Here is a 9,236-nt window from a genome sequence, read left to right on the forward strand (position 1 = left end):
ATTTGGGTGGTAAATCCTCATGTCCACCACATAAAAGAAGAAGAAGAAGAAGAAGCAGCAGCAGCAGCAGCAGCAGCAGCAGCAGGAGAAAGAAGGAGGAGGAGGAAGAGGAAGAAGACAAGACATGTAACAGTTAAGAGATCAATCTTGAACTTAGGTTTAAAAATGAACACATAGGGGAGCCTGGGTAGCTCAGTGCATTAAGCATCCAACTCTTGGTTTCGGCTCACGGCATGACCTCGTAGTTTCGTTTGAGCCCCGCTTCAGTCTGTGTGCTGGCAGTGAGGAGCCTGCTTGGGATTCTCTCTCTCCCTCTCTCTCTCCCTCTCCCCCACTTGTATTGTCTCTATCTCTCTTAAATAAATAAATAAACTTAAAAAAAAAGAACACATATATTTAGCAGCACTATGGTTAGGAGCTACCTTTGTTGGAATTTCGCAACAAAATCTCCACTAATGTACTTCCTCATAGATGTTTTCTATGCCCGCGTTCCCCATGATCACCACCACCCTGTCAGTATTGCAACAGCCTCTGCTTCTTTGTCAAGTTTTCACTGGTAAAGCAGAGCAGCAAGCCAATTACTGAGATCATTCAGATGAAAATTTTACTTTTGCCTGAATTAGCCAGAGAATTGAAGCATAAATAGACCTTTTCACTTGACTGATTGAGATAATTGCCTCACTTTTCTAGGGGAGACCTATAGCTGGGAGGCTGTGTTTGGTCACCAAAACATGTTTGTAATACACATTATTGACTTTTCTTGAAACAACTATGCTTGACTAAGTGCCACACTCAAACGCTTGCCCTGGTGTCTTTAGGTAACTGAAACAGTACACAGTACTACCGTACCTGAGAGAAGCCGATGCTTGAGTTCTTTCATTTTGGGCAAGCCCCCCAGCACACAGGCTCAGACCGCCAGAAGGGGTAAAATGACAAGTAGGGGAGTCTGGGAGGAGGCGGCAGGGCAGGAGGTTGCTTCAGTGGATAAGATGCAGGAATTAGCGCCAGGTGCATGGGAACAAATGGCTTTTCCTGAAAGGAGTGGGTAGGTGGACTTGAAAGAAACATGTAATTTCCATTTATTATTGGAGGGGTGAGAGGAGTTAATAAAGAGACTGAGCAGGGGCAGACATTAGAGCAGCAGCAGGATTCAGATCACAGCCTTTGGCCTGGATCCTATGTAATAGAAGCTTTTTCTAACAGCATGGGACATGGGGAAAGAGAGATTCCAAAGAAACAGCACAGCATCTGACTTTTCTGCAGCATTGGTGGCCTGCCGCTTCACCAGCACGGTCAGTGATGACCTAGAAAACTTACTGAAGAGCAAGATACGCATTAGAAAAAACCCTCACACACTTGAGTTCTAGGAGAAATGGTTGGCATGTGTCTGTAATTACTTTGTGATGGCTCCCCTTACTGGCCAACTAGCAGAACGTCTTAGATCCCGAAGATGAGTGGAAGGACGTGCCACAGACGCATCCTACTTAACTTCTAAGTTGTCTGCACTAAAAAAGGAAAAAAAATGTTGCTAAAGTAGATTTCATTTTCTGAGTATCAAGGTAAACGAAAGGAAATCGCAGCCATGGAATTGATATTTATTTATCTTCAGTGGATGTTTAAAGAGTTCAGTGTTGGGATTTGTGATTATATATTAATATTACTGCTTTAAACCTTTTAATTTTTTAAACTTTCATATCACATCTAAGCTGTAAAGCTATTTGAGGTGATGGATGCGGTGCACGTGTAAGCACACACGTACACACACACATCAGGACTGATACATCTACGTGGGCTGCTTTCCTGGGGAGGACACAGTAAGGAGGCTGTCTTGTTCAAAGCTATCTTGAATTTCATTTTTAAAAGACTCGTTTGGCGGGGCATCTGGGTGGCTCAGTTGGCTAAACGTCCGACTTTGGCTCAGGTCATGATCTCATGGTTCGTAGGTTTGAGACCCGCATCAGGCTCTGTGCCGACAGCTCAGAGCCTGGAGCCTGTCTTCGGTTTCTGTGTCTCCCTCTCTCTCTGACCCTCCCCTGCTCACGCTGTCTCTCTCTCTCGGAAATAAAATTTAAGAAAATAAAATAAAAGACTTGTTTGGAATAGGGCTTTAATTGTGACAAATCTTAATACTTTAAAAATCTATTTGGCAGGGCGCCTAGGTGGCTTAGTCGGTTAAGCGTCCGACTTTCGCTTAGGTCATGATCTCACGGTTCGTGGGTTCGAGCCCCGCGTCGGGCTCTGTGCTGACAGCCAGCTCAGAGCCTGGAGCCTGTTTCAGTCTGTGACTCCCTCTCTCTCTGACCCTCCCCTGCTCACGCTGTCTCTCTCTCTCTCTCCNTAATAAAATAAAAATAAATAAAAATCTATTTGGCTTTTTTTTTTAACCTCCATGTCATTTAAAATCAGTTATGATGAAACACTGATGAACTAACTAGTAAAGTTAAGCCATTGTATCTAACATAACAGAAATAAAATATATGTCTTCCAAATTGTTCCCCGAGATTCCCCCCCAGAGTAATATTCAAAATGTCAGATAATATAGTATATATATATCCCCTACCTTTCCCGTAGTTTATGTATGTGGCTATTTATTTAAATATTATAAGAAATGAAATATTTTATTAAAATATTTAAAAACAACCTTATATGTAGGTATCATCAAATATTTTTATGCGTATTTGGCCTTAAGAAGTCTGAGAAGACCAATTCAGTCACTAGTACAGGGCTAATTTTTTGTGTTGATCTAAGCTAAGACTAATAAATCTTGCTTGCAAGACAGAAGATATTGGCATGGAGGAAAACAAAACCCACCACTAACCGATTATTTTATTTAGTCTGATCTCACTATAGATAAGATATTCTGAAATTAACAGTTTACGCTGGATTGGTCATTCTCATCAGATTTTGCCCTCTTTCAGTTTTATTCTTCTTTATTTTTATTTTAGTACATCCACTGTTTTAAAGGATTCTACATGATGCTATGTTTAGAGGCAAACAAGCCTGTAAATCTCAATGGCTAAAACCTGGTTTCACTTCAGGTCCATCTTAAATGGGCGAGGCACTCTGCTCCAAGTGGTCCTTGCCCTGGCCTGGAGTCGGGTGAAGGCTTCACCGTCCGAAACACTGCCTGCATAGGGAGGGGCTGTGGCTGATCGCACTCTGCTTCTGGAAGGTTTCTAGCTAGAAGTAACACATGTCACTTCCACTACATTGCACTGGTCAAAATCAATCATATGGACAGAAATAGAATTGCATTTTATTTCCTATTGTCTTACCTGATTCCCAACAAAGACACTTCAATTATAAAAGAAGGGGCGGGGGAGGAGGTTGGATATCGCCTCCTACTACGGGCCTGGAAGAACAGAAACTGGTGAACAGCCCCAGTAACTGCGAATAACATTCACTAAGCAGAGAACTTTACATTTTGACATTTTTTTCCTTTTTGGTTAACAGCAAGAGGCCTACCATTGTATTTGCTGATTAGATTTAATATCTGAATTTCTTTCCGAGCCTTACTTTTTGCTAGGATGAATTGTGCTTAAATAGAGCTCTCTGGGGATTTCACAGTGATTAATTAGACTGTGGTTAGGGCCACTCAGGATGGGTGTGGGGGGTGGGGCTACGGCGTGAGAGCAGCTGCTTTCAGGGCTCCCACCTCAAGCTTAAGCGTTACCATGGTGACAGCTGCAGCGGGAACCCACCGGGAGCCCAGTAGGCACACTGGCTGCCAGACCTTTGTGTCAGACAGCGTACTGTCCCCAGCCTTTCAGTATCAGCATCATGAGCTCTTTAGCCAGAGCGTTTCTGCTCACTAACTTAGGGGACAGTTTATTCTTGCTTCAACTGTCACTTGCCAGATGTCAATTTAGAAAGACAAACTATTTTCTCCTTCTTCCTGTACTCTTCCTCTCAACTTATTTTCATACCACACCCCCATCATTTTTCTCTCGCTTTATTGTTATGTAAGTAACACTTATTAATAGAGCAATTCACAAATTCAGATTCAATGGAAAATCCAAAGAAACAAATCGGGCCTCTGACACAGCACTGATCAATAAGAACTTTCTGCGATGATGGAAATGTTCCACATCCATGCTGTTCGATGCCGTAGCCGCTGGTCACATGTGGCGACTCAGCACTGTAAGTGTGGACAGTGCAACTGAGTAAATTTTTAGGTTTATTTAATTTAATACCTTTTCATTTTAATTTAAATAGCTACATGTGGCTAGGACTATTGTAGTGAACAGTACAGTTTCAGAATCATATTTAAGCCCAGTGAGTTGTACCTCCTATGTCTGGCCAGGGAAGAGCTATCCTCAGCAGGTTCCTCTCGTTTGAAGTAGCATGTTTATTATCTGCTCTAAAGCATATTATTATTATTGCCACACAAGGTACGCCTTGGCCTTCCCTAACCGCCTCTTGTAAATTTAATTATGCAGCTAAAGAAAGAGGAGCGAAAGGAGACCTGATGATTTGGGCCATTACAGGTAATAATCATCCAGAAGCAATCCTTAAGGGGAAAGATGTTACTGTTTCTAAATAACATATTAGCCGCATTACTGTGATTCTGCAAAAGAACCAGACCCTAACTAGAAGTCATCAGTTCTAGCCCCAGATTTTATGCTAGTTAACTGTACTCCTTAGAAAAGACACACAGCCGAAGGTCTGGGCCTAAAAAAATCTTTCTCTGTATGAAAAAAGAGACAATAGCGGTGCCTGGGCGGCTCAATCGGTTAAGTGTTGGACTTCGGGTCAGGTCGTGATCTCACCTCCACCTTCGGTTCTGTGCTGACAGCTCAGAGCCTGGAGCCTGCTTCTGATTCTGTGTCTCCTTCTCTCTCTGCCCCGCCCTGCTCACGCTCTGTCTTACTCTGTCTCTCAAAAATAAAGAAATGTAAAAAAAACCACACACACACTTTTTTAAAAAAGAAGGAAAAAAGAGACAATAATATTTACTGTATGTTTAATAATATAACAGAGGCTTTAAGCCTCCTTTATTCCTTTAAGCAAATTCATAAATTAGGAATTATTATGCACAGAGAAGGAAACTGAAGCTTAGGAGGGTTAAGGGATTTACATTTCCTAGATGGTAATTGGAAGAACCTAAAGTCATTCAAACCCAAGTCTGTCTGTCTCCAAAGCCCAAGTTCTTCCTACAAAATCTTGTTAGAATAGGTCTAACATCCCTTCTAATTCTTACCACTGAGGTGAGTGCCATGTATTTAACATATTGAGTATGCTTTGAGTATAATGAAATGTAAAATTCCTGACTGTACTTCTTTTTTTAAAAACAAGATAATGACTGTAACTGTTCAGACACATCCTAGGGCACCTATGATGCCCTAATTTGGTGGCTTTCAACCTGGACTCATATTAGAACTATTTGGAGAGTTTTAAAAGATACTGATGCCGGGGATATTTCTCAAACCAGTTAAATCAGACCCTCCAGGAGGAATAGGTCCCAAGAGTAATTTGTTTTAAGAAGCTCACGTGTTTCCAATGTGCAGGTGGGGCTGCGAACTGATGTATCAGATGTGGACGTGACAGAAACCTGGCTCTTTTGAGCCACCTGCTAGATCTTGATGCACCTGCCTCCAGGAGGAAGCCCCTTGGTATCTTGGTCCATGTGTTTCATCTTGTGCACTCACGCTAGAGGAAACTATCAAGTTAAGACGGGAAAGACCATCTCACGCAAACAAGCTTCTTCTGACCACTGACTACCGATGGAGGAATTTTTCAGGCTAAGCCTTGAGGCTCAGAAGCCTCTGTCACATGCAAAACGGGAAGGAAAGTAGTGCAAAGAGAGTGATTATCTGCTGGGAGAAGGAAGGACAGAGCAGCTTCGTCTGAGCTCCTTTCCCTGTGCATGGTGCTGGTCTGTGTTCAGTTTGCTGCGGGGTTGAAGGTAATGCCACAGGAATGCAGGTATTCTAAAGCAGGGTTCTCTCAAGGAGCCAAGGAGTTTAATAACTAGGGTGGTTCATAGACTAGAAAAGCAGGCTTGCCCATACTATCACACCTAAACCAACTGCCTTCTGGTTTTCTTTGATCCAAGTTCTATGCAATTTACACACACACACACGCACACGCACACAGCAATTGTACACAATCATTTGGTAGCCCTGGACACAGCTTAACTCTCACATGAGCTTAAAGAGCTCAAAGTTTATGCTAAAACACTGTTTCACTACTTCCACTCCCCTGCTGTCCTCAGAGCTATTCAGGGATGTGCCTTCCTCACAGCAGTGATTCGCAGAATTGGGGAGTCTGGTTTAAATGCATATTTCTGGGCCCCACTCCTGGAGGTGGAAAAGGAGCCCATTTGAAACCGGTGTATTTTAGAGATGCTGTGACACTGTTACAGGTGACGGTGGCAGGCTCGATGAGGGTCCTCCGGAGATGTCCCTATTGTGATCCTCAGAACCTGTGACTAAATTAGCTTAAATGAAAAGGATCTTTGCAGACGGGAGGAGGTTAAGGGTCTTTAGATGGGAAGATGCTTCTGGTTATCCATGTGGCACCAATGTCATCCAAAGGGCCCTAATCAGAGGGATGCATGAGGGTCAAAGCCTGAAAAGGAGGTGTGACAATGAGACCAGAGGTGGCAGTGATGTACTTTGACGATGGAGGAAGGAGCCATGAGCCTAAGAATAAAGACAGTCTCTAGAGCAGGAAAGGCAAGGACACAGATCTCAGATCATGTCCCAAAGCCTTCAGAAGAAATGCTGCTGTGCCAGCATCTTGATCTTGATCTCTAGAACTGTAAAATAATCCATTTTTGTTTCTGTAAGCCGCTAAGTGTATGGTAATTCGTTACAGCAGTAATAGGAAACTAACACATGAAATACAACATTAATCCCTGCCCCCCAAAAAACACTTTCTATACAAATCAACCTCAATGACTCTTTTTCTATAATGAAAAGGAACCTAGAACACAAAGAGTGCAGCAAATTACCCAACTTCACTCAGGGATTTAGGAAAAGCCCAGGATAAAAGTGGCATTCTCTTAGTTTGGTTCTCCTTTATCCTGGCATCCAAGGTGTCCTCAATCTAGCCCAGCCTCTCCCACGTTTCCTATTATTCCTCTGTCCTTACCCCTGTGGACAAGTGAACTAGTAGACACATTTTTTCCCCCTGAATAAGCCGCATAATTTGAGTTGCAATCCCTGTATACTTAGACCTCCCTCTCCCTTAAGGTCTTGCATTCTTGCACATTAAGGTTCATTCAGCGTCAGTCCGGCCTCTCTCCAAGGTATTCAGAATCAGATGAGCACTGACCTTTGACCTCCTTGGTGTCCTTACAGCTGCTCTTTAGAGGTCAGGGTGAAGAATCCCCGGTTAATCTATTTATTCCTCACTGTGACGATCTGATCGACCCTGGGCTTGCCGATGCTCCCTTAAGTAACAGTGCGCCGGGAATGGTTGACTAAAGACCTTTAATCCAAGTCAAGCCCCTCAATTTTCAAGTTACACCTCTTTATAAATTATTTTGAAGTTACTTCAGTGACTTTTTAATAATAAATAATAAACTTGAATTACTTGTTTTATTGGTGTAAATAGACGTCTTCCTTGTTCAACGACTACAGTCTTCTCAGTTACTTGGATTTATAGATGGCAACCCTCACTTTTACAAGTCAGGGAAGTAACACAGCCTTTTCATTTTTTTTCTTTAAAATTTTTTTAAATTTGGATTTATTTTTGAGAGACAGAGAGAGAGAGAGCATGAGCGGGGGACAGGGAGAGAGAGAGGGAGACACAGAATCCAAAGCATGCTCCAGGCTCTGAGCCATCAGCACAGAGCCTGATGCGGGGCTTGAACTCACAAGCGGTGAGATCATGACCTGAACTGAAGTCGGGTGCTTAACTGACTGAGCCACCCAGGTGCCCCAACACAGCCTTTATAAATGTACATCACTGGGGAGCCTGGGTGGCTCAGTGGGTTAAGTGTCCGACTTCAGCTCAGGTCATGAACTCACTCGCGTTTCACTCCCTCTCTGTCCCTCTCCTTGCACTCTGTCTCTCTCTTTCTCAAAAATAAATAAAGATTAAAAAAATGAAAAATAAATAAATGTATGTCTTACTGAGACATAATTCACATACCGTAAACGTCACAATCTCACAGGTGTTTCTCATGTATTTGCGGAGTTGTACAGTCATCACCACTCCATCCAGGACATTTTCATCACTCCCAAAAGATGAATTGACACTTTAACCATGGATAGACGCTCCCCATTCTCCCTGCTTCCCAGACCTTCCCCAGTCCCTGACAACCACTGATCAATTTTATTTCTCTATGGATTTGCCTATTTCATGTAAATTAAATCATCCAATAAGAGATCTTTGCAGCTGGCTTGTTTTATTAAGCTTAATGTTTTTAAGGTTCATCCATAAATATATCAGAATCTCATTTCTTGTTATGACTGAATAATATTCCTATATGGATATACCACATTTTTAAAATCCATTCATCAGGTGATGGATATTTGGGTTTCCACTTATTAGGTAATATGAATAATGTTGCTATAAACATTTTTTTAGTGTGTGAAAATATACCTAAGAGTAGAATTATTGGATCATATGAAAACGTATGTATGACTTTTTTAGCCATTGCCAAACTCTTTCACACTGTTTGGTGACTACACCATTTTACATTCCCACCAGCAATCTATAAAGATTCCAATTTTTATACTTTTATTTTCCTTTTTATTTTAATTGTAGTCTTTCTAGTGGGTAGGCTGTGGTATCTCATTGCGGTTTCAATTGGCACTTCCCTAATGGATAATGATGCCGAACCTCTTTTCTTGTGTTTTATTGACCATTTGTAGATCGTTAGAGAAATGTCTCTTCAAATTTTTTGCTTATGTTTAGTTGGGTTATTTGTCTTCCTAATTTTTTAATTTTTTTAAAGTTTATTTTTGAGAGGGAGAGTGTGAGCAGGGGAGAGGCAGAGAGAGAGGTGGGGACAGAAGATAGGAAGTGGGGTCTACGCTGACAACAGAGAGTCTGATGCAGGGCTTGAACTCAAGAACCATAAGATCACAACCTGAGCCGAAGTGGAACACTTAACTGACTGAACCACCCAGGCGCCCCTTTGTCTTGTTTACTGTAGAGAACACAGTCTCTCAGAGTAACGTAAGAGTCCAGATTTTGGACTACACCTCCCAGGCGCTTGCCGGCATCTTCCTGCCTCTCATAGATTCATTTGTGCGTTTCAGGCCACCAGTCCCAAAACAGCA

Source organism: Crocuta crocuta, unplaced genomic scaffold (assembly GCF_008692635.1).
Source record: "Crocuta crocuta isolate KB4526 unplaced genomic scaffold, BGI_CrCroc_1.0 scaffold219, whole genome shotgun sequence".
Classification (NCBI taxonomy): domain Eukaryota; kingdom Metazoa; phylum Chordata; class Mammalia; order Carnivora; family Hyaenidae; genus Crocuta; species Crocuta crocuta.